The following is a 24,011-nucleotide window of genomic DNA, read 5'->3' as shown; positions in this document are numbered from 1 at the left end:
CCATTTGCTGGATTCAATTACCAGCTCCTGTACCAAATCCGCAAGAGACTATGTTCCAAAGGATGCTCATTTCAGCTCCTCTCTTGCCAAATCCCAAAAGAAATCTCTTTCATTTGGACAATGCACTTTTTCCTATTTAAAAAAAGAAAGAAAATCAATATCTGGTTTCAATATGAGGGGACAGGAATCAATATTGCCAACCTTTGGGTTTTTTCTCCGCTTGCTTTCCCTCTTCTGGCCCGTAAACAGAAACAATGGAATATGGTTATGACAGGGTCAGGGATGGCTCAGCTGATAGAGCCTATGATTAGGTTCTTGTGTTACAATCACCCCAGCGCTTTACTCTACTGATGCCTTTAACCTTTTCATGCCATGTGCAGCTCAAACAAACTCAATAGCAGTGCTTTTCCCCCCGACCCTCACCCCCCTTGCCTCAGTGTCTATGTCCAATGTGGTGGAAGCGGGATCATCAGACGGTGAATGAGGCTTGGATTTGTCACTTTCTTCTCTCTGTAATCCTTTATGAGTACAGGGCACAATGGGGCCGCTCATTGTCCTCCGGTTCTCAAGCTTCATTGGAAAGGGTTGTTTACCAGAAACATGAAATTGGAAAAGTCACTGTACAGATAAAAAAAAAAAAAAGTCACTTAGGTTGTGCAAATTCCCATTTCCTTCATTTCTGTGGCGAATCTGATGACTAGCTAATGCTAAAAACGCTGAGTCTTAAAATGCAATTTAGAGATAATGTAATGAAATTTTCCCAAGATCCACATTTCTTAGATTAGCCAATTAAAACAAACCCAAAATAAAGTAAATCCAGAAGTGGGCTTGTCTTTTCCCCATCTGTGCTTTGGCAAAATGATCTTGACAATGCCATGGACTTTTTCAGATCATAATATACCTATACTTGAGGCACAGTGGGCACACCTGAAGACGTTTTGGACCCCACGGTGTCAATGTCTTCAAGAAAGGAATTACTAACAAATTGCTGTGGGCCTGCACATAATTTAGTGGCTGGTGGCAATTTTATGACTTGGTAATGTTCCTAATTACATGCCCGTGAAAGGCTTAATTAATTGAGGGAGGTAAGAAGAGAGAAGAACCCGGATCGAGACTAATGAAGAAAAAAAGAAACTGGTGAGAGAGGAAAAGTGGCTGGTGTGTTTGTTATCGTGGTTCCACTGCATTGGGTTTTACTGCCTAAGGAGAATTTAGTGGCTCTTTATTTGCTCAAAGAAAATGCAAGTCTCCTGAAAATACGACCATCACGATCAACCCCTTGCTGATACCTAATATTCGTTCTCCCACCCTCTCTGACTTTTTCCAAAGTGGCTGTAATCATATTATTGTAAATGTTGGCGCAGTTAATTGCATCGGGAGGAAAATAGGTTCCGCTTGGTGGGTTATGGAGAATTTTATAAACTTTGTTTTCCCATAGGAAGATTGAGTCAGTAATAGTGTTTTTGGGGGGTAGCGGGGGGGAGGCAAAGAGGGCGTGGAGACATTCAAATACAAATGTATGATACCACCTTCAAACTAGACAAAAGAGCTGCATACTGAAGCTCTCTTATCACAAAGTAACTTTCTAACACACACAAACACAACACTACTAAATGTGTTTCAAATGCAAATGAGGTTTGGACTTACAAACAGTGGCCAAGATGTCTCAAGTTTGTCCAAAAAAGATCCCGTTTTCCTCTCTTAGATATTCAGATGTTATAAATGAGAAGTCAAGTCAAGTCACATTTATTTATATAGCGCTTTTTACAATACACATTGTTTCAAAGCAGCTTTACAGAGATAACCGGAAAATAATGCAACAAAGTTTGTTTCCAGAAGAAAATAGCGTCAGCTTAAGTAAGTTCTACGATGTTTCATTTTTGTTGTAAAAAAGTTATTCATTTACATATATAGCCGCTCTAGAGAAAACCGTGATGTCATCGTCCAGCTAAGTTCAGTTATCTTATAATGAGAGAAAAGAACACAATGAGGCTGCACTATAAACTCACAGCTCCGCTTCTCACTAGAGTTTCATCGCTCATTTTCCGGGCCATTGCTGTGTGCTTCATTTAGAGACGTTGTTTCCAGACGCCCACTAGTATCGCCTGAAATAGAGGCCTGGGCAATTTACGCTAATGTGTGCACAGGTATTTTTGTTTAACGCACCAAATGTTTCCATTAACTGAAAAACCTACATTATGGGCAACTACTTAGTAATCCCTAAAGAAAACAGCTTCATTAAGGGATTAAAATGGTTTCACAAAATTCACATGTAGAAAAGACAAAAGTTAAAAGTGCACTCAGTATTTTGTTAATGTGTTTGTGTCAGATTTGTACACTGTCACCTAGTGGTGTGGATGTATAGCATTATACAAAAGCAATAGTTTTCCATTACAATGAGCGGAAGGAAGGAAGGAAGGAAGGAAGGAAGGAAGGAAGGAAGGAAGGAAGGAAGGAAGGAAGGAAGGAAGGAAGGAAGGAAGGAAGGAAGGAAGGAAGGAAGGAAGGAAGGAAGGAAGGAAGGAAGGAAGGAAGGAAGGAAGGAAGGAAGGAAGGAAGGAAGGAAGGAAGGAAGGAAGGAAGGAAGGAAGGAGGATGGATGGATGGATGGATGGATGGATGGATGGATGGATGGATGGATGGATGGATGGATGGATGGATGGATGGATGGATGGATGGATGGATGGATGGATGGATGGATGGAAGGATGGAAGGATGGATGGATGGATGGATGGATGGATGGATGGATGGATGGATGGATGGATGGATGGATGGATGGATGGATGGATAAAAAAAAAGGTAACCCTTATGTTCTAAATTCCTATACTCTCCTCCGCACACAATCCCCCCAAAAAAGCACAAGATGGGAATGGAAGAGGGGGCAACATTCATCCTGTCTGTCAAAGCGCTATCACACTCACTTCTAATGGCGTCTAGTGCAGTCTGGTTCCAGCCCGTTATCTTATAAATTCAACACATGTTCCACATAATTCACACTAAGTGTGACAATCAAGGAAACAGGCAAGTGCGGGCTCCTTATGAGGAGATCAATGGGTCTCATTCTGCATGGTACTCATTTTTAATTCATTCTTATTTATGGCAGGTGGTTAAAGACAAAGAGAGCAAGAAGGAAAATAGGGACAGCGGGATGAGATTATTGTTCCAAGTTCTTCTTCATGCTGTGGTTTGCAGACGATTTGGTCTATTCCTGTTACAATTTCAGAGATTTGTGAAGTATAATTAAACCGGCAATACAAATAGAGAAATGGAATACACTCTGATATGGAAATAAAAGTCTTCTTCAAACAAAACTAAGCTGAAACTTTAAATGTGTTTTGTAGTGATATAATAGTGAGCGTATCTGTATATTATAGTAACCTATATTAGACTGTTTAGATAATTATAGTAAAACTGGTTCAAAAGAGTCCACATTTTTCTAATTTAATCATTTTTTTGTGAATTTAACTGCACTGACATTTTGTACAAACAAGTACACAAGGTAACATTTAGGGTATGTTCAAGGCATTATGTACAATAAATAAATAAAAATCTGTAAAAATGAAACAAAAATGCAACATCCTTCTTCTTGATACCTCTCTGGTCAGAGAGGATGGTGTTGTATGTCCTACATTTGGTAGAGCGAGAGGTGTGTGTTTCCCAGCAGGAGTGTCAGTTAGGGATCACTGTACCCCCACCCTGTGGAGAGAGGCACCTTCCGCTCCTGTAACAAAATGCTGACAGAAGACCTGACTCTCCATATGCCTTCAACCCCTATAACTTCATCACCCCCTCTCTTTTCCAAACCTTACAGCATTTTCATACACAATGTTTGTTTAAAAATAAATAAATAATAATAATACAATGTATTATTAGTGTTATGTGCTGCCACAGTTTGGAAGATTAAATCAATGTTGACATAAATCTACATGCAATCATTTGTAATTCAAATTTGAATTACACAACATTTTTGCCTATGCATAAATGCATAAATACTAGTACAAACCATGAATATGAACATCTCTATCCTTCCCGAATGGAAGTGATATTAATATGCTTTAGCTGCATGTCTAAGTAAATATTCAGTGTTTATCATGCTGTGCGTGGTTTGGGTGAGAGGGTAAGGAAATGAATTGGAAAATGTTGGTGATTAAAGGTATGGAGGTTAAATGAGTGTGCTATATGCTTCACACACTATTACCACAGCAGTTCAGATTGGAGTAGCATTTCTTTCTTTTTTTCCCCCACTTCCCCTTTGGAACGTATCTGATTGTGCATTTGTTAATCCAGAATTCAAAGAGCATGATAATGGTTGAAAGTCTTGGTAAATAGTATAATATGATGGCACACCAATAGTATATGATGGTTTAAAAAGATAAGGAAAATTACTTTCTTTTTTTGGGGCTATTAGGAAAGATCACAGCTGACAATTTAGCTTGTATAATATATTTTAGAATTAGGTTAAGATGCAATTGTGACCTGCATTGTTGTAGTTTTTTTAATTAATTTCAGTTGTTACAAAACAGATTTCATCATATGTTTGCTTATGCCTATTTTGAAAGCGGGAAACATTAGAGAGGACGATTTATCAATAACCAAAAAAAACTGGGCCATCTATTGTGACCCGGCCACTTCTACTGACACACACATTTCAATGGTCGGAACAAGTGGCAGCAATTTTCCGTTTTCAATTTGCTGACCACTTGACCATGTGCTCCTGGTACGAGCTCGTCTCCAGCGAGCAGACATACACCTGCAACCCCTGCTCTGATGAGGAGGCCACGATCATCCGCACGCCCTCGTCTGTGTGCACCTCACACACGCCTCATTCACACACTCAGCTGCGGCTTTAAAATTAAGGGACGAATTCAAAGCTGTAAGTGAAAGGCGGTCGCAAACACAGGCTGAAATAATAATGCACTCATCTAGGACAGGTTGGGCTTATTTCCTTTTACAATAGCTTGTGTATATGTGTGTTTGTGTGTGCACAGCCTCTCCACATGAGTGTGACTGCATCGCAGCCACCGCTGCCAGAGGCAGCTGTTCCACACCATAGTTTTACATCATTGTTCTCATCCTCCCATTCACTTTCTGTTTCAGCGACTTGGCTGCGGTTTTTGGACCACTCATCCTTTTCTTTGTCTTCCTCTCTTATTTCCCCCATTCATCCTACATTTCCTCCTCTCCATTGCCACAACAAGGCGAGCCTCCCCAGAGCGTTCCACAGGGCCCTCTCTAGCCGATAAAGTCTTTTCATGTCAAAACCCTCAGGCTTCGAGGTAAATCCTACAACTTGGCAGACCAACGTGCCAAGTGAGTGTGCCAGGGTCTGCCCACATTGCAACACACCCTTAGTGAATTTGTGTTGCCTGAGTGTCATCCCAATTGTTATCCCCATTTCAAAATCTTCATCTTGCACCTCTCCTGTTTTCCGCAATGGGCCATTATCTGCTCTTGCTCTAATGCCTGCCTCTGTGACTGTTTAGGAACTCGTGTGCTACAGAATGAGCTATGGGCTCCAATTTACAAAATACAGCTTGGGTGCCATTTAAAAAAAAAAAAAAGAAGAAAAAAAGAAGAAGAACAAGAAAGAAAGAAAAGGAAAAAAAGGGGGGGAAAGAATAACTAATTTTCTCCCAGGATGTTTAAAAACCTAAAACAAACAAATAAATGGTAGTATTTATATTATTATTAAAACCTAAGACATTTAAATAAGAAAATGCATTTAAATAATAATAGTTATAAATATAGCTGCAAGCAGCCATTACGGGGCCAAGCGCAAAAGCAGACGACGAGATATGCCTACATGGCTGAAAGTGTGAGACAAACTGCAGCAAGGAGCAATTAAAGACATTTGAAGATGAATTTTGGCAAAATGGTTGAAAAATCACATACATTAACTAAAAATATGATTATCACTTTCGACCAATAGGTGGCGCAATTACGAAACTGATGTGATGTGGTCAGAGTGAAGTGACAATGACACATACAAAGTTTGGTGTCAATATGTCAAGGCATTGCAGATATAAAGCCTGAATAGTCATTTTAGCATCATGCTTCAACTTTGCCACTGCGGTATACGAAAACGGTTTTGTCTATCGACACGAAATCCATAACTTTTACTCGGCACGGTCTGGAGATGACACGATCCGATTTTGGTGAAAATCGGACGTTCGGTCTAGGAGGAGTTCGAAAAAGTAGGTTTTAAAAGAAAATAAAGATGGCGGACAGGAAGTTTGGCTGACTATGGCAAAATTGGTATCTATGTTTTCAGCATAACCCAAGGAATCTATTGAGATCAGTGTCATTACTATAGGCAAATTTATTCAAAAGTTATTAGCATTTTTGGAAATTTCATTATAACTTTTGACCAAAAGGTGGCGCTGTCTCATAAATTTTTGAGTACCTTTAGGGCGTTGTACTGATGACCCATACTGAGTTTCGTAACGATACGTTCATGCGTTCATAAAATACAGCATTTTAGCACATAATTCAAAATGGCCGACAGCCAAAATGGCCGATATGGGAAAATTGAATATCAGTCAACTCAGCACGACTCCCTGAATCTAACGAGACCACTTTTGTGATTTTTGGACAAACCGTTCAGAAGTTATAAGCAAAAACATAAATTATTCATATCTCCGGACCAGTAGGTGGCGTTGCGCCGAAACGCAGCATGTAGACTCAAGTCATGCTTGTGATGACAGGTACCAAATTTGGTCTGAATCCGATAAAGCGTTGTGGAGATACGGCCTTACGTCAGTTTTCGCAAGCGCTACGTAAAATTTATTTGCGCGGTATTCGAGAACGGTAATTCGAATCAACTTGAATTCCATAACTGTTGGTCGTCAAGGTCTGGAGATGATCTGGTTCATTTTTCGTGAAATTCGGAGCAACGGCCTAGGAGGAGTTCGAAAAAGTAGGTTTTTCGGAAAATTCAAAATGGCGGGAAAACTATTATGACGGAAAATGACGTCATAGGGTGCAGTCGAAACGTCATGAGCTCAGGAATCAGAGGAAAAAAGAATTTTGTTTCTAGCCCTTGTGGTTCAAAAGTTATTAGCATAAACATGAGTGAAACTTTGGACAGCTGGTGGTGCTAGAGGGAATGAGTTGGAGACTCCAAATTTGCTATGGTGATAGTTCAGGCTGTCCTCTATCACTGTGCCAATTTGTATAAGTTTCCCGCAAACGGTTCTATAGGCTGCCATAGACGCCCAGTCGGAAGAAAAAAAAGAAAAAGAAGAAGAATAAGAACGGGAACAGATACAATAGGTGCCCGCACCTTCAGTGCTTGGCCCCTAATAATTATAAAATATTCATATTATTATTGTTTTTGGTATTAATATTATCATAATAATATAAATAATAACAAAATAGATTAATAGTAATGTTGTTAAAATAATAATAATAATAATAATAATAATAAACAAATAATTTGGTGTCAAATTCTAAAATTAAATGAATAAATGAATGAAGAATTAAATAAATACACACATAATAATAATACATAAATAAATACTAATAATTGTAATCAAAATCAAAATAATTACAACTGTATTACTATTATACAAGGTGTACATGAGTAAGTAGGTGTGTCCAAACTTTTGACTGCATTGTACCGGTAAGTGGGATCTTTGCTTTGGTACTCCTTATGACTGTACGCGTTTAATATTCAAAGTGGCATCAAGTAGAAACCTTGATTAACACATAATCGAAACCACACATTCTCATATAACTGTACTCCTGGGTCACTATGTTGTTTGAGGCTTTGTGAGTCGGTCCAGTGGGGAAGGGTGTGGAATGGAGCTATACCCTCACCTTCAGCAGAGGTGACCCTCCACAAGTGCCCTCTCCTGGCTTTTATCTGCAGGGAAGGTATATATAAAAGGCCCGGGAACAAAGAGCGATAGTCAAGACATCACATGCTGTGTGGGCTCTTCTCACTCTGGCCCCCGTCCTTTATGGAATGATTTGCATATTGCATAGGTACTGCTGTTTTTATTGAGGTCATTTTTTTTATCAGTTCTCCATTGCTCAGACTGCACACAATGAATCCAGCTTACTTCAGGACATAACTGACCTTTTTTTTTTTTCATTCTCTATCAAGTTGCCCCAGCGCTCCTCCTCTAAGCTGCCTTGATCCCTTCAGGTCCTTTTTTTTTTTGTCCTCTTATTTCTTGAAACCTCAAAGTCTCCATTAAACACTGAAAACATCAACCTGAAAGATGTATTCTGTTAACTGACAAAGAACATGCAGATAACTTTCTGTCTATAAAATAAAGCAAAATCCTTCTTTTTCAATGCTTTATATCAATGGGTCAAGGTCTTACTGGTTAGCATAGCCATGATAGCACCTAATGTTGTGACTATACCTTATGGGGCAAAAAAACATGTTTTCTCTATATTGACAGCCATTCAAAAGTGACCATGTATTCTGCCAAAAACTTTTTAGATGTGATGTCGTATTGATTACTAGATAACCACGCACTTACAATGGAATTGAATCGGGCCAATCAGGAAACGGTAAAATAATTACTGTTTCAATATAGCAAAAATAATCATGCAAATATGATTTTAGTGTGAAAAAGTACATATTTTCTGTTACCTTGACTAAGCAAATCCATAAACCCTAAAATTACTTTTATAAAGTTATCCGCTTAACATTTCAGCTAAACATTACTTTCACTGTAAGTGCCTCTTTTCTATTTATGTATTTTTTGTTTTGTTTTACAGAAAACGGAAAGATTATTTGTAATTATTTTATGTGCAATTCAACATCATGCCACAAATGCTGCTGACTGAGTTTAATCTGAACATGTAATATGCTATGTTTCTATAAATGATTTCATTAATAATTTAATCAGAGTTGTATTCTTGCATTTTGGCACAAGGGGTTTAGAACATGCGGGAATGCTAGCCCATTCTAGAAACACATATTCTAGACCATCTTTCTAGAAATCCTCATTCATGCGAGTATGCACACGTGTATTTGCAGAGGCCACATGCAACCCAGACATGCACCTGCAGCTGTCTCTGGTCTCCTGCACCACTGATCTGAGTCCTGATCTAGGACAGCTGTTCAGGGGGATTTAGCCTTTTAAAACAAACTATTCCCCAATCTGCTCCACAAGAGCCCAGGGCTGGGGTCCAACCCTAAGCCCCGGCACTACCTTGCATCTCCCAGAGGGAACGTTCCCCTGAGACAGCCTAACAGAGAAGGGACGAAACGTGTCCCTGTCAATATAAATCAGCATCCGGTTGGCTGAAGTGCACCGATAGGCAGAGTCTGAGCGTGTGATCCTGGCCCATAATGATGTGTTCATTTTATTTACGGGTTAATGGCAGCAAAAAGACGTGCGGTTTTGTTCTTTTTTAATCTTTGTAAAGGAACTACATATTTCCCCCTGCTATTCCCAATCGCAGTCGACAGGGTCATCGTTGAAGATTACCTCAGAATACCCGATTCCAACCAAGCTGCCACAGACGCATCTATCACGCTGAGACACCAGCATGCTAAATGTGTCTACGTATTTGCATCCCCCTTTTAAATAGGAAACCGAAATCCATCTCTCTTGTGTTTGACAGTCCACATTAAAAAAAGCTGCATGCGAGGAGAGTGCGGTGGAGAGGGGAAACTTGTTTCTCCCACTGTTGTGACAGCCAATGCAAATAGCCTCGGTTTCCCGAGAGAGAGAGAGAGAGAGAGAGAGAGAGAGAGAGAGAGAGAGAGAGAGAGAGAGAGAGAGAGAGAGAGAGAAGACCAGTGGAACAAGAGAGATAGAAGGAAACAGAAGGCGAAAAAAGAGAAGAGAGACATAACTAGTCGACGGGAAATCAAGATGAGAAAGCAATCGCTACCTTTGCTCCTTAGCAGAAAAAAACTCTGCTCTACCTGCATGATGTTATATCAATAATTGCTGGGGAAAATTAAACAAGTAAAACAATGAGCTTGCCTGAGGCCTCCATCTCTTCAAATCAGTCTGTGCATTTTAAAAGAAGGTCACTTTTTTCCCCCCTTTGGATTGGTGACATGCGCATGAAACGAGCAGCTGACCTGGGTTTGAATTTAGAGTGTTCATTAATAGGATATTACGCCATATGCTTCTCTGCACTGTCTTATTTTAATGCTTGGCACTGGCTTGAGAATTTGTAATTAGCGGGGGTATAATGAGGGTATCGGAGAGGCTAATACAGGGTTGTAAGGAAGGAATAGATTTGTTCACTGTACTATAAAGCTTTAAAACAAAGCTGCACCTAAACAGAGTCACATTTGGGACACTGGTACACGTCAGAGATAGCACTGCACATGAACGGACCCAGCCGAGCAAAATAACAGTTTTCGCTAACCCAGCATCTACTGGCAAACCACCATCCTGAGCCCGCCGTCACTAATTCCCCCTCAAACGTAGGACAAACCCAGTGGTACGCCACAAAACCATGACTGGAGCCTGACCCTCCTTCTGTACTTCATAGCACAGCGCTCTAAACTAGCAAACAAACACATTTCTCAAGACACAGCGGTAAATTCAACACAGACGTATTATCCTCTAGGACGGCGTCAGTCAGGAGCGCCGCAGAAAGCAGACAATGAAAATGGAATTATGGAGAAGGCAACGACTATAATGGACTGCAACCGTTCGGAACACCCCATGCAGGACTGTGAATCATCTCGACCCAATCATAGGCTGGCACCACACTGTAATTCATTGACTGGAATGGTGACACAGCGATAGACACGTGAATATGTTTGAGAGCAGCTTTCCTGAGAGGAAAGCCAATGCACGTCCCTGTGTCCCATTATCATTATGCATCTTTCCCCTTCTTTAAAAAAAAAGTGCGATTAGTTAGAAAAGTTCTCAAGCAGAGAGGCAAGCGAGCGAAATAAATTCCGCTCGCGCCCCACACATGACATTGCACATAAATATTCAATAAATTAGCCGCAGCCGTTTTATAGATTGATCAGTCATCTCTGGCATTCACTGACAGGCAATGGTGGGGTTGAAATATTAATGCTGACAAATTAGGGATTTCTGAGTAAATGATGTCACATCGCACGGCTTCACTCAGATTTACTCCTTGGCACGGGGCAAATTCAGCGGCACAAGTAATGCACTAAAAACCAGACCCCCACTCCCCACCCCACTCCTGCCTTAAAATGACATTCATTATTTTATCGTTAAGCAGGAGTCATTCTTTCCCTGTGCCTAGCAAGGAGAGAGAGGGGGGAGTGGGGACAAGGAGAAAATTAACCTCACAAAGGCCAAATCTCCTGTTGTCCAACTTTGAAATGCAAATTGAACAATTTAGAATTGTATATTCATGGGAATGTAGTAGCAAGAAGAATACAAAATTGCAATGTGAATTTAAATATGTATGTATGGATGGATGGATGGATGGATGGATGGATGGATGGATGGATGGATGGATGGATGGATGGATGGATGGATGGATGGATGGATGGATGGATGGATGGATGGATGGATGGATGGATGGATGGATGGATGGATGGATGGATGGATGGATGGATGGATGGATGGATGGATGGATGGATGGATGGATGGATGGATGGATGGATGGATGGATGGATGGATGGATGGATGGATGGATGCTATTCTTCTATTCTAAAATATAGTGCATGGATGTTTGTGTGTTTGGTGTGGGGGACTCGTGTGATGCGATGCAGAAAATGGTTACATGTGTGCCATGGTTCCTGATAGCATCCCAGGGGAAATACACCTGTGTCTGTCAAAGTAGAGGGTCAGGGAGGTCTGGGGTCAAGGAGAAGATTCTGCTATGCCTGCACCATGAGAAATGCATGACAGGGAGATGATAAACCGATTCAAAAACAGTCAAAACATACTTGAAAACAAGAAAGAATTAATTCTTTGCAAAAACATCACGCACCTCCTTGAACCAAACTCATCAATACAAACTCAATCAGGCCTTTTGAAAACTGCCAAATGTTCATTTAAAGCCGCACAAAAAATCTGTATTACATAATGGTGATGAGGCAAGCATAGAGGGCCTTTTAAAGATGCAGAGCGCCTGAAATTGACCTGGAGTGTCTGTGCAAAGTAAAGAATGCCTCTGCTCAGCAATACAGCCCAGTTGATCTGACCATAGTCAGCCTGTAACAGATGAGCTCCCTGCCAGAAATCAATAATATCGGTGAGGAATCGCCCCGTCGCGGGACAGCGAAAGATGAGGCTGCTCTTCTCCGTCAATACCTGATTGCGAATCCCTCGGTTCCTTCCAGATTCTGGGCCTAGATCAGCATTCAGCTCTCTTGTGTACTTCCAACAATAATCATCAGTTGCTTTTTGAACTGTTATGAGAGTCTGATGGTGTGTGAGGTGGGATATTTGGAGTTTGGACTGATATGATCTGTTTGAATTGCTCATTTTCGAGGACTGAAGGGGTGCAATCGGGTTTTGCGGTACGGTGCGTCTTGAGTGCCATCGGTTCAACAGCAGAGGTGTATCCGTGTCTCCGCCCTTAATGCCTGCTAAAAACTTGTCGGCAAATACGAATGTCATTCGGCCCTGACTGTCAGTGGCGTTGATGAGTGGAAATAGACCACTCAACTCCACTCTTAATGCAATCACTTCCCCACGACCCTGCTGCCATCTTTGATGCCAGGCGTTTTGTAAATTTGTAGCAAATTACTCCGTCAGAACCCGGCGGCGCCTGTCTGTCAACTCTGAAGGCAAGGGTGATGTCGCCAAGACAGGTGACTGACAAGCAGGCACCAGGGAAAAACAAGACGAAGAGGAAGCACAGAAAGAGAAGGGTTAGAGAAAAAAGAGTGGGGTGTGGGGGAGGGGGGGTAGAGGCGAGCTTTTTTACCCAGCGTCCCCTGGGCGTTGCAGTATCAGTCAATCTGAGGGCTAATTCGTGTCAGAGCTTGTATCGTATCTCCTTGAGAGACGAGCAGAAGGTTGCTAAAAATTGAAGTGGAAATGAAGTTGGATGCACAAGAGGATAGGCACAACAATAGTGTGGAGAAATAGGCTTGTATTCTTGATGCACTTTCCATCTTTGAGAGGACACCCCTGACCTTGTCTCTGTCCTTGCCACTCACAACTTTGCCTTATATGCCTTCCTGTCACACCAGATCCACACGGCCTTACGGCTCTGACCCATCTCTCTACTCAGCAAGTTTCACTAGAGGCTTTCTGTTTCTAACTTTCTCTCTTTCTCTCTCTCACTTTGAGTACTTGGAGGCAACTTCACTAAACAATTGCGCAATTTTTGCATGTGGTATTTTAACATAAATGCCTGTTCCTTATTCAATAACCACCAGTAATAAAATTTAACAAGGCACTAAATGTGCTGGGGGAAAAAAATACTTTTAAATGAAGTCACTGTCATTCATTTCTATGCAAATTAGGATCTAACTTATAGTCAAAATGTAGCTAAACATATAGGCTATAATATATTAAAAAAAATGTCATAAACCATATATATATTTATATATATATATATATTTATATATGAATCAAATATATATATATGATTTAAACAGCTTTACAGCTCAATACACAAGGTGAATTAATGTAAATGTAAAAAAAAAACAAAAAAAATTGATGCCATTCACTTCAAATGTAAATGCATCACCTGTGTGTGTGACCTAGTAAACCCTACAACAAGTATTTTTTTGTCCTCATGAGGAAAACAGCTTATAAATCATACCAAGTGATGTTTTCTGAAAATGTTGGTGTAAGAGGATAAAAAGTTTGTACAGTGCAAAAACCATTATGTCTAAGGAAAGTCACCATAAAACATGAAAACAAAATGTATGTGTGTGTATAATCAAATGACATCACTCAATTGAAAGGAATATTCCTTGAACGGAGTGATGCTGTACAGTCTCAGTAAACTGCTAGATTGCAATATTGTGCTGCATACTCTTACAAGGTGTGTGCGCGAGTTTAACTGATGAGTAAATTGAATGACTTAGTAGCAAATCCACAACATGAGTGGAATTAGACCTGCCTTTCCCTGCTAATGACATCAATTAAGCAACAGATTTGTCCTCATTTTGAGGCTGGCTTTCCTCTGTTTTGTTTCCATCCCTGCCTTTGTGGCATTCTTTGTGAACTGGAAAGCAGCGGCAGATATTTCCTGAGCTCCTCCTCTGCCTTTTCCTGCATGTGCCGAGAGTTAATGAGATGCTAGTGTATGTGTTATCACGAAGGCACCAGCAGCTGCCAACAGGTACGTTTTCGGGCTTTACACAAAACAGGCAGGTGGCGGTTCAACGGTTGCTTGCAGGAAGCTTAATATCTCTCTCTCTATCCCGAGCGGCATTAACATGGAATGCTACCACCAAATCGTAGAGGGAGCGGCAGAAAATTAAACACTTGAATTCGGATTTTGCCATGCAGCCAACACAAAAACCTTCAATTGAGGAGGGAGTATATGTTTTGAAGAATATTCCAAAGGCTTTTGAGCAAAATGCTGGTCTTCTCTATTAATGACATTTTCAAGAGAAAAACGGAGGAACCAGCAAGATGCCCGATATCTGTGCATAACGTTTCAGTGCTCTTGCAGAGATGTAAAAAACAAAAAGACAACAAGAATTGGAGAGGGCGGACAATTGATCAAGGACAGTTTAGTTAGAATGGGCAGCCATGACCTTTGTTTGGTCCACTATGGATAACGCCAATTATTCTGTCAATTCAGATCCTCAAATAGACTTTTTAAAATAAACCTTTGCCCCAGACACTGGTCACAATTAACACTGTCTGGCTTCCCCTCTAAATACAGCAACAAGCTTGTCTCTAGCACTTAAAATGGTGCTGGCTGCTGGTCATTGAGACTGAAGTAATTAGCACCCATCTGTCTATCTATTCTAATTGTTGCTGTTTGATCTTCTGATTACACTGCTTACCAGAGTATCACGTAAAACTGTATATTTTGATCACTTTTTAAATAAAAAAATACATCCTTTTGGCAACAATAATGAACTACATAAGCAATACATAAAAAATAAAAAAGTATATATATATATAATATTATATAAAATAATTATGAAAATTACTTAGTATATAAAATATGAAAATAAGAAGCAGGACTCATATCTACAATCCGCTTAATATAATTAATCAGAGTCACCTTGAATACAGTCTATAATTAATTTACAGGTGATGCCAAGCATAAGTGGACATGTAAGTGTGTGAAATTTTCATGCACACTTGTTTTGCTATTAATAATGATGGATTAAGAGACTTAACTTTCCCTTTGACTCCCACAACTGTAAAAACAGGCCTGGGAAATCGCATGTTACCCCATCCTCCCCCTCTCTTCCCTACCCCACACTTTCTGAGCTGAAGACGGAGACCCAGCCCCCTCAAATCATGAATAAGGAGTTGTGGCAAGGCATATTTTAGACCTCCACGGTGCTTTTAGTGTCAAGAGACCAAACAAGACCAGAATACATTAGGGAGATGAGAATCAGGGTATTGTTGAACATTCAAATACATTTTACATTGGGCGTCTGCAAAATGTCTCGGAAATGTTTGTATTTTACAAAAAGCACCGGTCCTCCAACACAACATTTAAATATTTTTACATATCCATGCCAATGTGCCGTGATAATGTCAGTAATCACATAGAGTGACATTATGGGAAACACTTCCACCTTCACCTTCCAAATTTAAGGGTAATTGAATTGTATTTATTGTAATTGCATCTTTATTTATTGTCATTGAGACTTCATATCTAAAAATTGCAATCTCATAATAGATTTTAAAAAAAAAACTATAAAACTATAGTAAAATAATATTATAATAATAATGATATTTAAAAAATGATATTAAACTAACATTATTGATAGATTTCTGACTATTTCTTGATAGATGATCCATGATTTTTTTAAATATTATATATGTAACTGATGATTTCTTGTAATTCAAGAGTTTCTTGTTATTTATCTTCAAAAAATTTTTATTTTGTATATAAAAAAACTGTTAAATTACTCATTTTATTTTTTACTTCGAGGCAGAAACATGCTTCCATGCTAAGATATTATGACCATTTTTTGGAGGTGTGTGTGTGTGTGGGGGGGGGGGGGGGTCGGTGAAAATTATTCATGATTTGGGTATTTCCTACACTTAAATTCCAGTAATCTCTCCGTCGTCATAGTGAAAATTAGTGAGAAGATGCTTTTCAGAGTTAATTATTTTACACGGCACATTCAGCATGTCGGACAACACCTGTATCCTCTTCTGTCGCATGGGAATCTGCAGCTGTCTTCTCTTCAAACGCAGGGACAATCCAAGGACAACCTGCTTGTCCTCTGATCTCTGACCTTGAACACTGTGCTAATACCCTCAGCTGCCAATGTCATGGCCGCATGGCAGAGGGGCCTTTGTTTCCATAGGCTTCACCCTTTGCAAAGGCAGATAAATGATTTCTATTTGTCCTCTGCAGCAAAGGAAGAAGTTATCGATACAATCCACAAATGATGTCAGGGATTTGTCAGTGAAGCTTATGAATGACAAAAACATCCCCCACCCCCCTCCAAAAAAACACCTTCTCTTCTGGCCAAGAAGATTGAGAGCCCAAACACATTATTGATTTTTTTTTTTCATACCTTCTTCTAAATAGAAGCTCAGGCTACAAAAGCAGGAGCAAGGGCTTTTGTGTGCTAAAATGTGGCTAAAAGCTTTCTTTAAAAAAAGGAAGATAAGGATTATATAGGTCCACATATAACATCAAACTGTGTAACCACCAGATGGATGCAAGGTGGAGGACAGGAGGATGCTGGGTTGGCACACTTCAGGCTTGGCCCAGTTGTTTGGGGAAAAGATTAGGGGGAACAGCTGATAGACATAAGTAAACTTTGTTTTGTTAACCAAAAGGGTGCTGGATGAGATCGAAGCTCTCCAGTGAGAATCACCTTGATGTTTGTACAATGGCACACAGATGCTCCTTGACTGCCAGACGAAGAGGTAATGCAGGACTACATGGCAGCGAGTAATGAATCACCACAAAATAGAGAACAAGCAAGTGGGGAATGCGGTACAGAACTGGTGAGAAAGGAATACACTACACATGCAGATGTCTTGTGTTAATGTTGGATGTCGGATGTTAATGTTGTTTAAAAAAAATTTTTGGATAAAAATGTAATACAATATTAAAAATAATAATAAATAAATAAATAAATAATATAGCTATATATATATATATATATATATATGATATTGACCCCTTATAAATGGTCCTCTCCCCTTTTGACATTTTTTTTTCATCATAGTTAGCTTCTTTTTATTAGTAGTTTGAGTCTACTTTAACTACCGGTACTTAAAATAAAAAGTTAAATAAAAAAGTTAAATAAAATACAATAATACACTTCCTTTGTGGATGCAGTAAACTATGTTTTAAAGGTTTTATGAAAGGGCCAGTATCTGTCCCTGCCACACAGAGGAAAACACAAGAACTGCCATCTCAAGGAGAGAGAAAAAGGAGGAGCTCTTTGGCAAACACAGTGCTGATTAAAACGAACAGGGAGAGCTGCCGGCGGCAGAGAAGGAAAGGGCAAACAGGCCGTCCCCACAGGAAGTACACAGACAGCTCCTCTCACATTATCTGACTCACACATTGAGACTGAGTCTGCTGAGTCAGAGGCAAAAACAACACTGCAACCTCTCAATATCAAACCAAGAACGCAAAAAAATCAACAACTTCATAAAGGAATTATGTCATTTAGGTTCAACAGAAAACCATGACCTTTTGGTAAAAACTGACTTAAAAATGTGCAGGGCTACACACAAAAAAAAAATCAATAATGCTACTAGGTTAATATCACTTTATACCATGGTCTGGGTGAATACTCGATTCTAATTGGCTGCAGGGTGTCCGTTAAAAAGTGATAGAGGACACCTAAATAAACTGTCAGGCGTAACCATGGAAACCAAGTTATTGTTTTTTTAACTTGTAACTCTAGATTTCGATTGTAAAACTAATTAAAATATAAACTAATGTTTTAAAAATGTGTTATTTGGCAAGTGACCATGGTATAAGCGGGTTAATGCCCTTCGAGGTGTCCATTGTCAGGTTTTAATGGACTTCGGCGGAGGCAACCGTTCTCCGCTGCGCGTCGGCCGGTTCACACCTCGCCGTCGTCCATTAAAACCTGACAATGGACACCTCGAAGGGCATTAACCCTTACTTAATCAAACAGGGATTGTTTCAAGCAAATAATGAGAATCATATTTATTTAGTTATACAAACTAAAACGTTCAGTGTCAACTCACCAACTCAACTGCTTACACAAAAAACGAATGAATTATACACTATGAATAAAACTTGTTCTTTCGTTGCCTGCATACTGGGGCATGCAGACAATGCAGTGGAAGACTATGGGAGTGATCCTGCCCTTCGCCCTTAAAAAAACAAGGTTAATCCATATCTCACACATTTCACTTTGGAGAGTCTCAACACAACACCATTGTGTCAATCATGGTCCCGTGAAAAGTTGCGCCATAGGATTCAGTGAATGTCCATGCAAGACGTTCTTGTAAGAAAACTGTTTAAGACTGTTTGTTTCAATGAGGAAAGTCTTGAGAGTGCAACAACTATATTATTTGTATCTTTAATTTAGCTAAGCACATACTTGAGGTCTGTCCTCGGAGGTACAGGAGAACAGAGCCGCTGAAGAGCAGAGAGGACACAACTCCCCCACCCGGCTGATGGCTGTCATTTGTCTGGACACAGAATGGTTTTAATGTCTTGGCTTAAAACAGCAGAGGATCCTGCCAAGATTAAGTATCAGATCTCAAGGCATTTGCAGAGCATGTGAAATCACTCTCGATGGCCTCATTCTCCCCTAATTGAATTAGGAGCTTTCCCAGCAAAAAGCTATAGGCCCGATGTGATTTTTTTTTTTTTTTTTCTGGAGTAGTAAAGCTACGTGCCCAAGGTGTCAGGGCCAAATCCTCCGCCTAAAACCCATCGTCTCTGCACGCAAGTACCCTGATAAACATCTGAAGTGAGGGGGGTCAGCCAGGATCCCATGACATCACTGATAATAACAGAGCAGCTCTCAGCCTATCAGAAACCAAGGAATGGTGTCTGCTCCATCATTTGCATGATGTAATGTCTATGGCTTTCTGGACAGACAGCACCAAGTGGCCAGGCTATGGTGTTGGAACATGGATAATTGTTTGTCCTGAAGGTCTTCTAGTTATTCGTCTATACAATAGTAGGATGAAGCCTATTAAGTAAACAATTTATCAAAATCAGAAATGTGTATGTAAAAATGTAATGCTACTTGATGCAATATATTTTAAATATTTAATATTTAATAAAAAAAAAAAAAAAAAATTTACTTTAAAACAATAAATATGCTTATATTAAAATGAATTAAAAAACAAAACATAAATATTTAGATTAATAACATTAAGGGTAGGGAAGCTGAATGTAAAAAATTATCATGAATTTTACAATTGTTAGTCATTACAAACAAACTAAACATATATTAGTAAAACTTAAAAATTGTATAGAAAATGAATGCAGAGAAAATGAATCATTATGAGAAATGAATCAATCAATATATTATTGATGTATTTATTATTATATTCACACTACTGTTAAAACGTAATAAATACATTATGTATGTATGTATATACAAGTATCGTAACCTAAATATTTAAACGTGTAGCCTATGTTAATTTGGTTAGTAGTGACTAAGCAATTAAGTGTGATAGATCCATGTCAACATTTCTCACAATCGTTTCTGTTGTGGTTTCATGGGCTTTGGTTTATGTATCAGCGTAAATCCAGCCATAGCTCCAGGAATGAGAGCTGTGACACCTTCCCTGCCTTAATCCTGACCTTGAGAGAGAGAAAAAAAAGTTGCAGAACTTCTCCTTCCCTCAGGATAGAGAGAGAGTTCTCTAAGGTGGCTGACACAACTGCACAGCTGCTTTCTCTATCAACCGCCTGCCCATATTTACATGGGGCTTATAAACAGGTCTCAGCGTTTGGCTGCTGCTTCTTGGAAATACAATCTGTCTACCACTTATCTGAGAGGATTACTGCGCCCGGGCCAGCTACCGCAGATTAAAGACAAAGGAGAAATTAAAGAGGGAGCTATCAACAAACAGAGCGACAACATGACAGGGAATTTATCCAATTTCAGTGATAGCCCAGTGACCCTCTGAGGTGCAAGCGATACTGAGCTGAGAGGTAGACCAATGAGAGACAAACACAGGTTAGGACACATCATCCGCATAAAGGTACAAATGAACTGCGTGCCGTGTAGAATTAGAATTAGTGTTTGAGATTGTTTTCAAGCAATGCAGCAGAAAAAAAAACATGTATAAAAGGAGAGAATAATTAATTGGCTGCTAAAACACAAGGATATAAAATTCCCATTAAACAGTTTTTGTAAAGATTATCCCCTGGATTCACGGACAAGACTCAAGCCTAGTCCCAGACTAGCATACATGTTTAAACTGTTTTGACAGAAAACAACTTGCACTGACATATCTTCAAATATGTCAGTGCCATTGTTTTGTCTCAAGATGCACATTTAATAAAAGCTAAACAGAAATGCCCTAATTAAACTAAGGCCTAATCCTAGCTTAATCTAAACCCTGTCTATTCTAAAGTAAAATTGTCATAAAAGTTGCTTCTATCTAGAATAATATGAGTATCTCTATCTATGTATTATTTTCTTGTCCATGATGTATTATATCTAGGGAAAATCTACTATGGGCACATTTGAAGCACTTTACAATGCATGTTTTATGGAAGATTGAAAAATATACTGTATTTTCCCTATGATTTTGATATTATTCAGCTGGTTGTATTTTCATTGTTCATGTTCTTCCCAGTGAATTTATGTTAGAGGTGAAACAAATGTGCATCCTATAAATTTTACAATAATTTGATGAAGATGCTCAGCATTTTTAGTAGTAAATTTGATGCATCTTATAATTATTTTACTTATTGTGTCAACTAAGAATCATGCAGGAAACCACCCAGAAGGAGATTAAAGCCTTGAGTAAGTAATACAAATGGCTGGCAGCTTGAATGTAAGTCAGCTACAAAGCTATGATGACCGGAAAAGTGAAAAATCAGCCTGCCTCTAAAAATGCCCTTAACGCTCGCAGGCAGATAGCAACGAACCTCAACTTTACTTTGTCAAATCCTCCCCGAGCTCATTACTGCCCTGTCCCCATTGTGTTAATTGAAGCCACAGAAACGATGCTCCTCACTTGCTCTATAAAAGCGGAAGTCTTGTCATTTTCTCTGCACGGCTCTCCCTCCAGCAACACAGGTAATTGAATTGTGGCAGGGATCTCTGTAAGATGGCTTGTTTTAATAACTTCACTAGATTATGTTTAATAAGTGTGCCTTAAATGGTCTTTAGTGTGGTCAGGGTTGGACGAGGAAGGGCAAATGTGGTAATAAAAATAAGAAATTAGACATTTTTGCCTTATTTTGGGGCAGATGTAATCGCAAGCATGTCTAGTCTGTCTCAGAGCGCAGTTCAACTATGGGACAAGCCTAGAGCGTTAATTCTACACAGCAACTTAGCAGAGCAACTATTGTCTCTCAAAGATATTACAACACATATCAGAGCTTATTCACACCTGTTCATCCATTTATGTGATATTCACTGATATTTGTTTTAGAATCGCAGGCCCTCGGCGTTGCAGAGGAGAGGGGAAACTATGTTATGTTAGCTTTAGCTAGTATAAGTGTGTTTACCTTCAGCTGTCCTCAGAGTCAAAGGTGAGATTCTGGGTGTTTCTTTCAAGTCAGCACCATTGAGAGTTCACAGCTGTCAGGTGTCATAATACCTTATCTGCCCTGGCTTACAAAACAGACAAATCACACAAACTGTCACACAGCGTCATGTGCCATTTCGGACTTTTGTGGCAAGTGAATTTTCAATGGAACTCAAAAAAAGCATTTATATTCTGTCATCATCATCTATTATCTAATTATTATTTAAAAAAAAGTGATAATTATCATCAAAAAGTAAAAAATGTAGCTTGGTTAAAACGTATTTAATTACGTACAGTTAAACACATGTAAAATAAGGTGCTATTCGCACCTGAGGAACATTTAGCCTATTTCTATTGGTGGAAATTGCTTAAATTACCCGCTTTCTGGTGTGTCCGTATCGCAGGAAAATTAATGGACCAACGCCGATGGCCAGGAACTTCTCAACCACTTCCGACTTTGAAAGGACCAAGTCAAGTGAAACATGATTATGTATTTATGTTCAGCTAGCTAGCGACATTGGTCATCCACCACATGGCAAACGCTACAATAGTTATTTTGTATGCCGTTTACTTTCTTTGTTTAACAACTATATAATGATGCCTTAGAAATGACAGTTAATAAGATGGAAGGAAAATGTAGTTCTCGGGACTAGGCCTAGCTCCTATAACCGAGTTCCTATAACTACCCAGTGCGAAAGCACCAATAAATATAATTACTGTTTATATTTTTAAATAGTCAAAAGTTTGGAAATATTACTATTTTTAATGTTTTTTTGATTAAGTCTCTAAATGCTCACCAAGGCTGTATTTATTTGATCAAAAATACAGAAAAATAATAATATTGTGAAATATTATTACAATTTAAAAAAATAGCATTTGATTTGAATATACTTTAAAATAAAAAATGTTCTGAGGCAAAACTGAATTTGCAGCATCGTTACAATATTCTTCAGTGTCACGTGATCCTTCATAAATCATTGTAATATGCTGATTTATCATCAATGTTGGAAACAGTTGCTGTTTAATAATTTTTAACAATATACACTTTCGTTCAAAAGTTTTGGGTCAAAACATTTTTTTTTTCTTGTTTTGAAAGAAATTAATACTTTTTATTCAGCAAGGATGTGTTAAATATATTTTTTCCTTTTTTTAAAGGTGATGGCAAATATTTATATTTTTAATAAATGCTGTTCTTTTTTACTTTTTATTCATCAACGAATCCTGAAAAAAATTGAGTATCAAATCAGCATATTATAATGCTTTCTGTAGGATCATGTGACACTGAAGACTGGAGTAATGATGCTGAAAATTCAGTTTTGCATCACATAAAAAGATTATATTTTAAAGTATATTCAAATAGAAAACCATTATTGTAAATTGGAATAATATTTTACAATATTTTAGATTTTTCTATATTTTTGATCAAATAAAATTTGATTTGCAGGCTTGATGAGCATAAGAGACCTCTTTCAAATACATTAAAAATAGTAATGTTTCCAAACTTTTGACCGGTATATAACACACACAATAACTTATTAATACTATTTAATGTACGGTGAGCACTTAAACACACAGCAGAAAAAAGTGAAAGAGCACAAGACAATATTACAGGAAGAGAGAATAAAGACAAGTTGATCAGTAAGCAGCAAGGATGTTGCAGTGACACTGAGGTACAGGCTGCCATCATGCAGACAACTATTTGCATAATATTGTGTGTTGTCATCAGAGTGACGGCCGGCTCAGGCAGTTTTCTGAGGGCCACTTGTTTCCCCTCACGTCCAGCTCGCCTGTGTTCATCACAGCACTGGACAGGTGGCATCCCCCAGCCCTGTGATTACTGTGTCAACGTCTTTACATGTCACCCCGCGCATGCCATACATATCTACATATACATATAAATGTAAATGTGTCCGTCTGCTTACACGCACCTGGGTCGACAGCACTGACAGCTGGGATTGATTCGGGACCGTCCCCCCTACAAGACATCCGACAAATTAATGTAATGGCCACCTCTGACACCAGGACTGACTTTTTGAACTGGGTGGAAGACAAGGAGAAAGTAAACTTTTGATATTTGTGTGTTTTGATGTTTCCTCCCAGAGAATTATTGACTCTGTCATTGCTATTTACTTGTTTTGTTTTTCTTCAGACAAGTGGTCATTAAAATGCCTTATTCAGCCACAGTCTTTGACGATTTGAATAACAGCAACGTCCAGGGGAAAAAACGTCTCAAGTCTATACTTCAAGCTCCTCCAAAAGATTGATTTA

At 39.0% G+C, this 24,011-nt stretch overlaps 1 long non-coding RNA gene across 1 annotated transcript in view; it reads right to left on the bottom strand.

Annotated features, from left to right (window-relative positions):
- The window catches only part of LOC306997962, a 63,893-nt gene extending 41,531 nt beyond the window's left edge, over positions 1–22,362 (bottom strand). The window contains exons 1-2 of the long non-coding RNA XR_013797480.1: positions 22,121–22,362; positions 21,724–21,829 (exon numbers count right to left, since the gene is read on the bottom strand). This is a non-coding gene — a long non-coding RNA (uncharacterized lncRNA). The remainder of the gene's footprint in view (positions 1–21,723; positions 21,830–22,120) is intronic.
- Positions 22,363–24,011: the final 1,649 nt, after the last annotated feature.

Source organism: Phoxinus phoxinus (genome assembly GCF_949152265.1).
Source record: "Phoxinus phoxinus genome assembly, chromosome: 4".
Taxonomy (NCBI): domain Eukaryota; kingdom Metazoa; phylum Chordata; class Actinopteri; order Cypriniformes; family Leuciscidae; genus Phoxinus; species Phoxinus phoxinus.
Note: the sequence above shows the minus strand (reverse complement) of the source record. Positions and strands in the feature narration are given on the sequence as shown.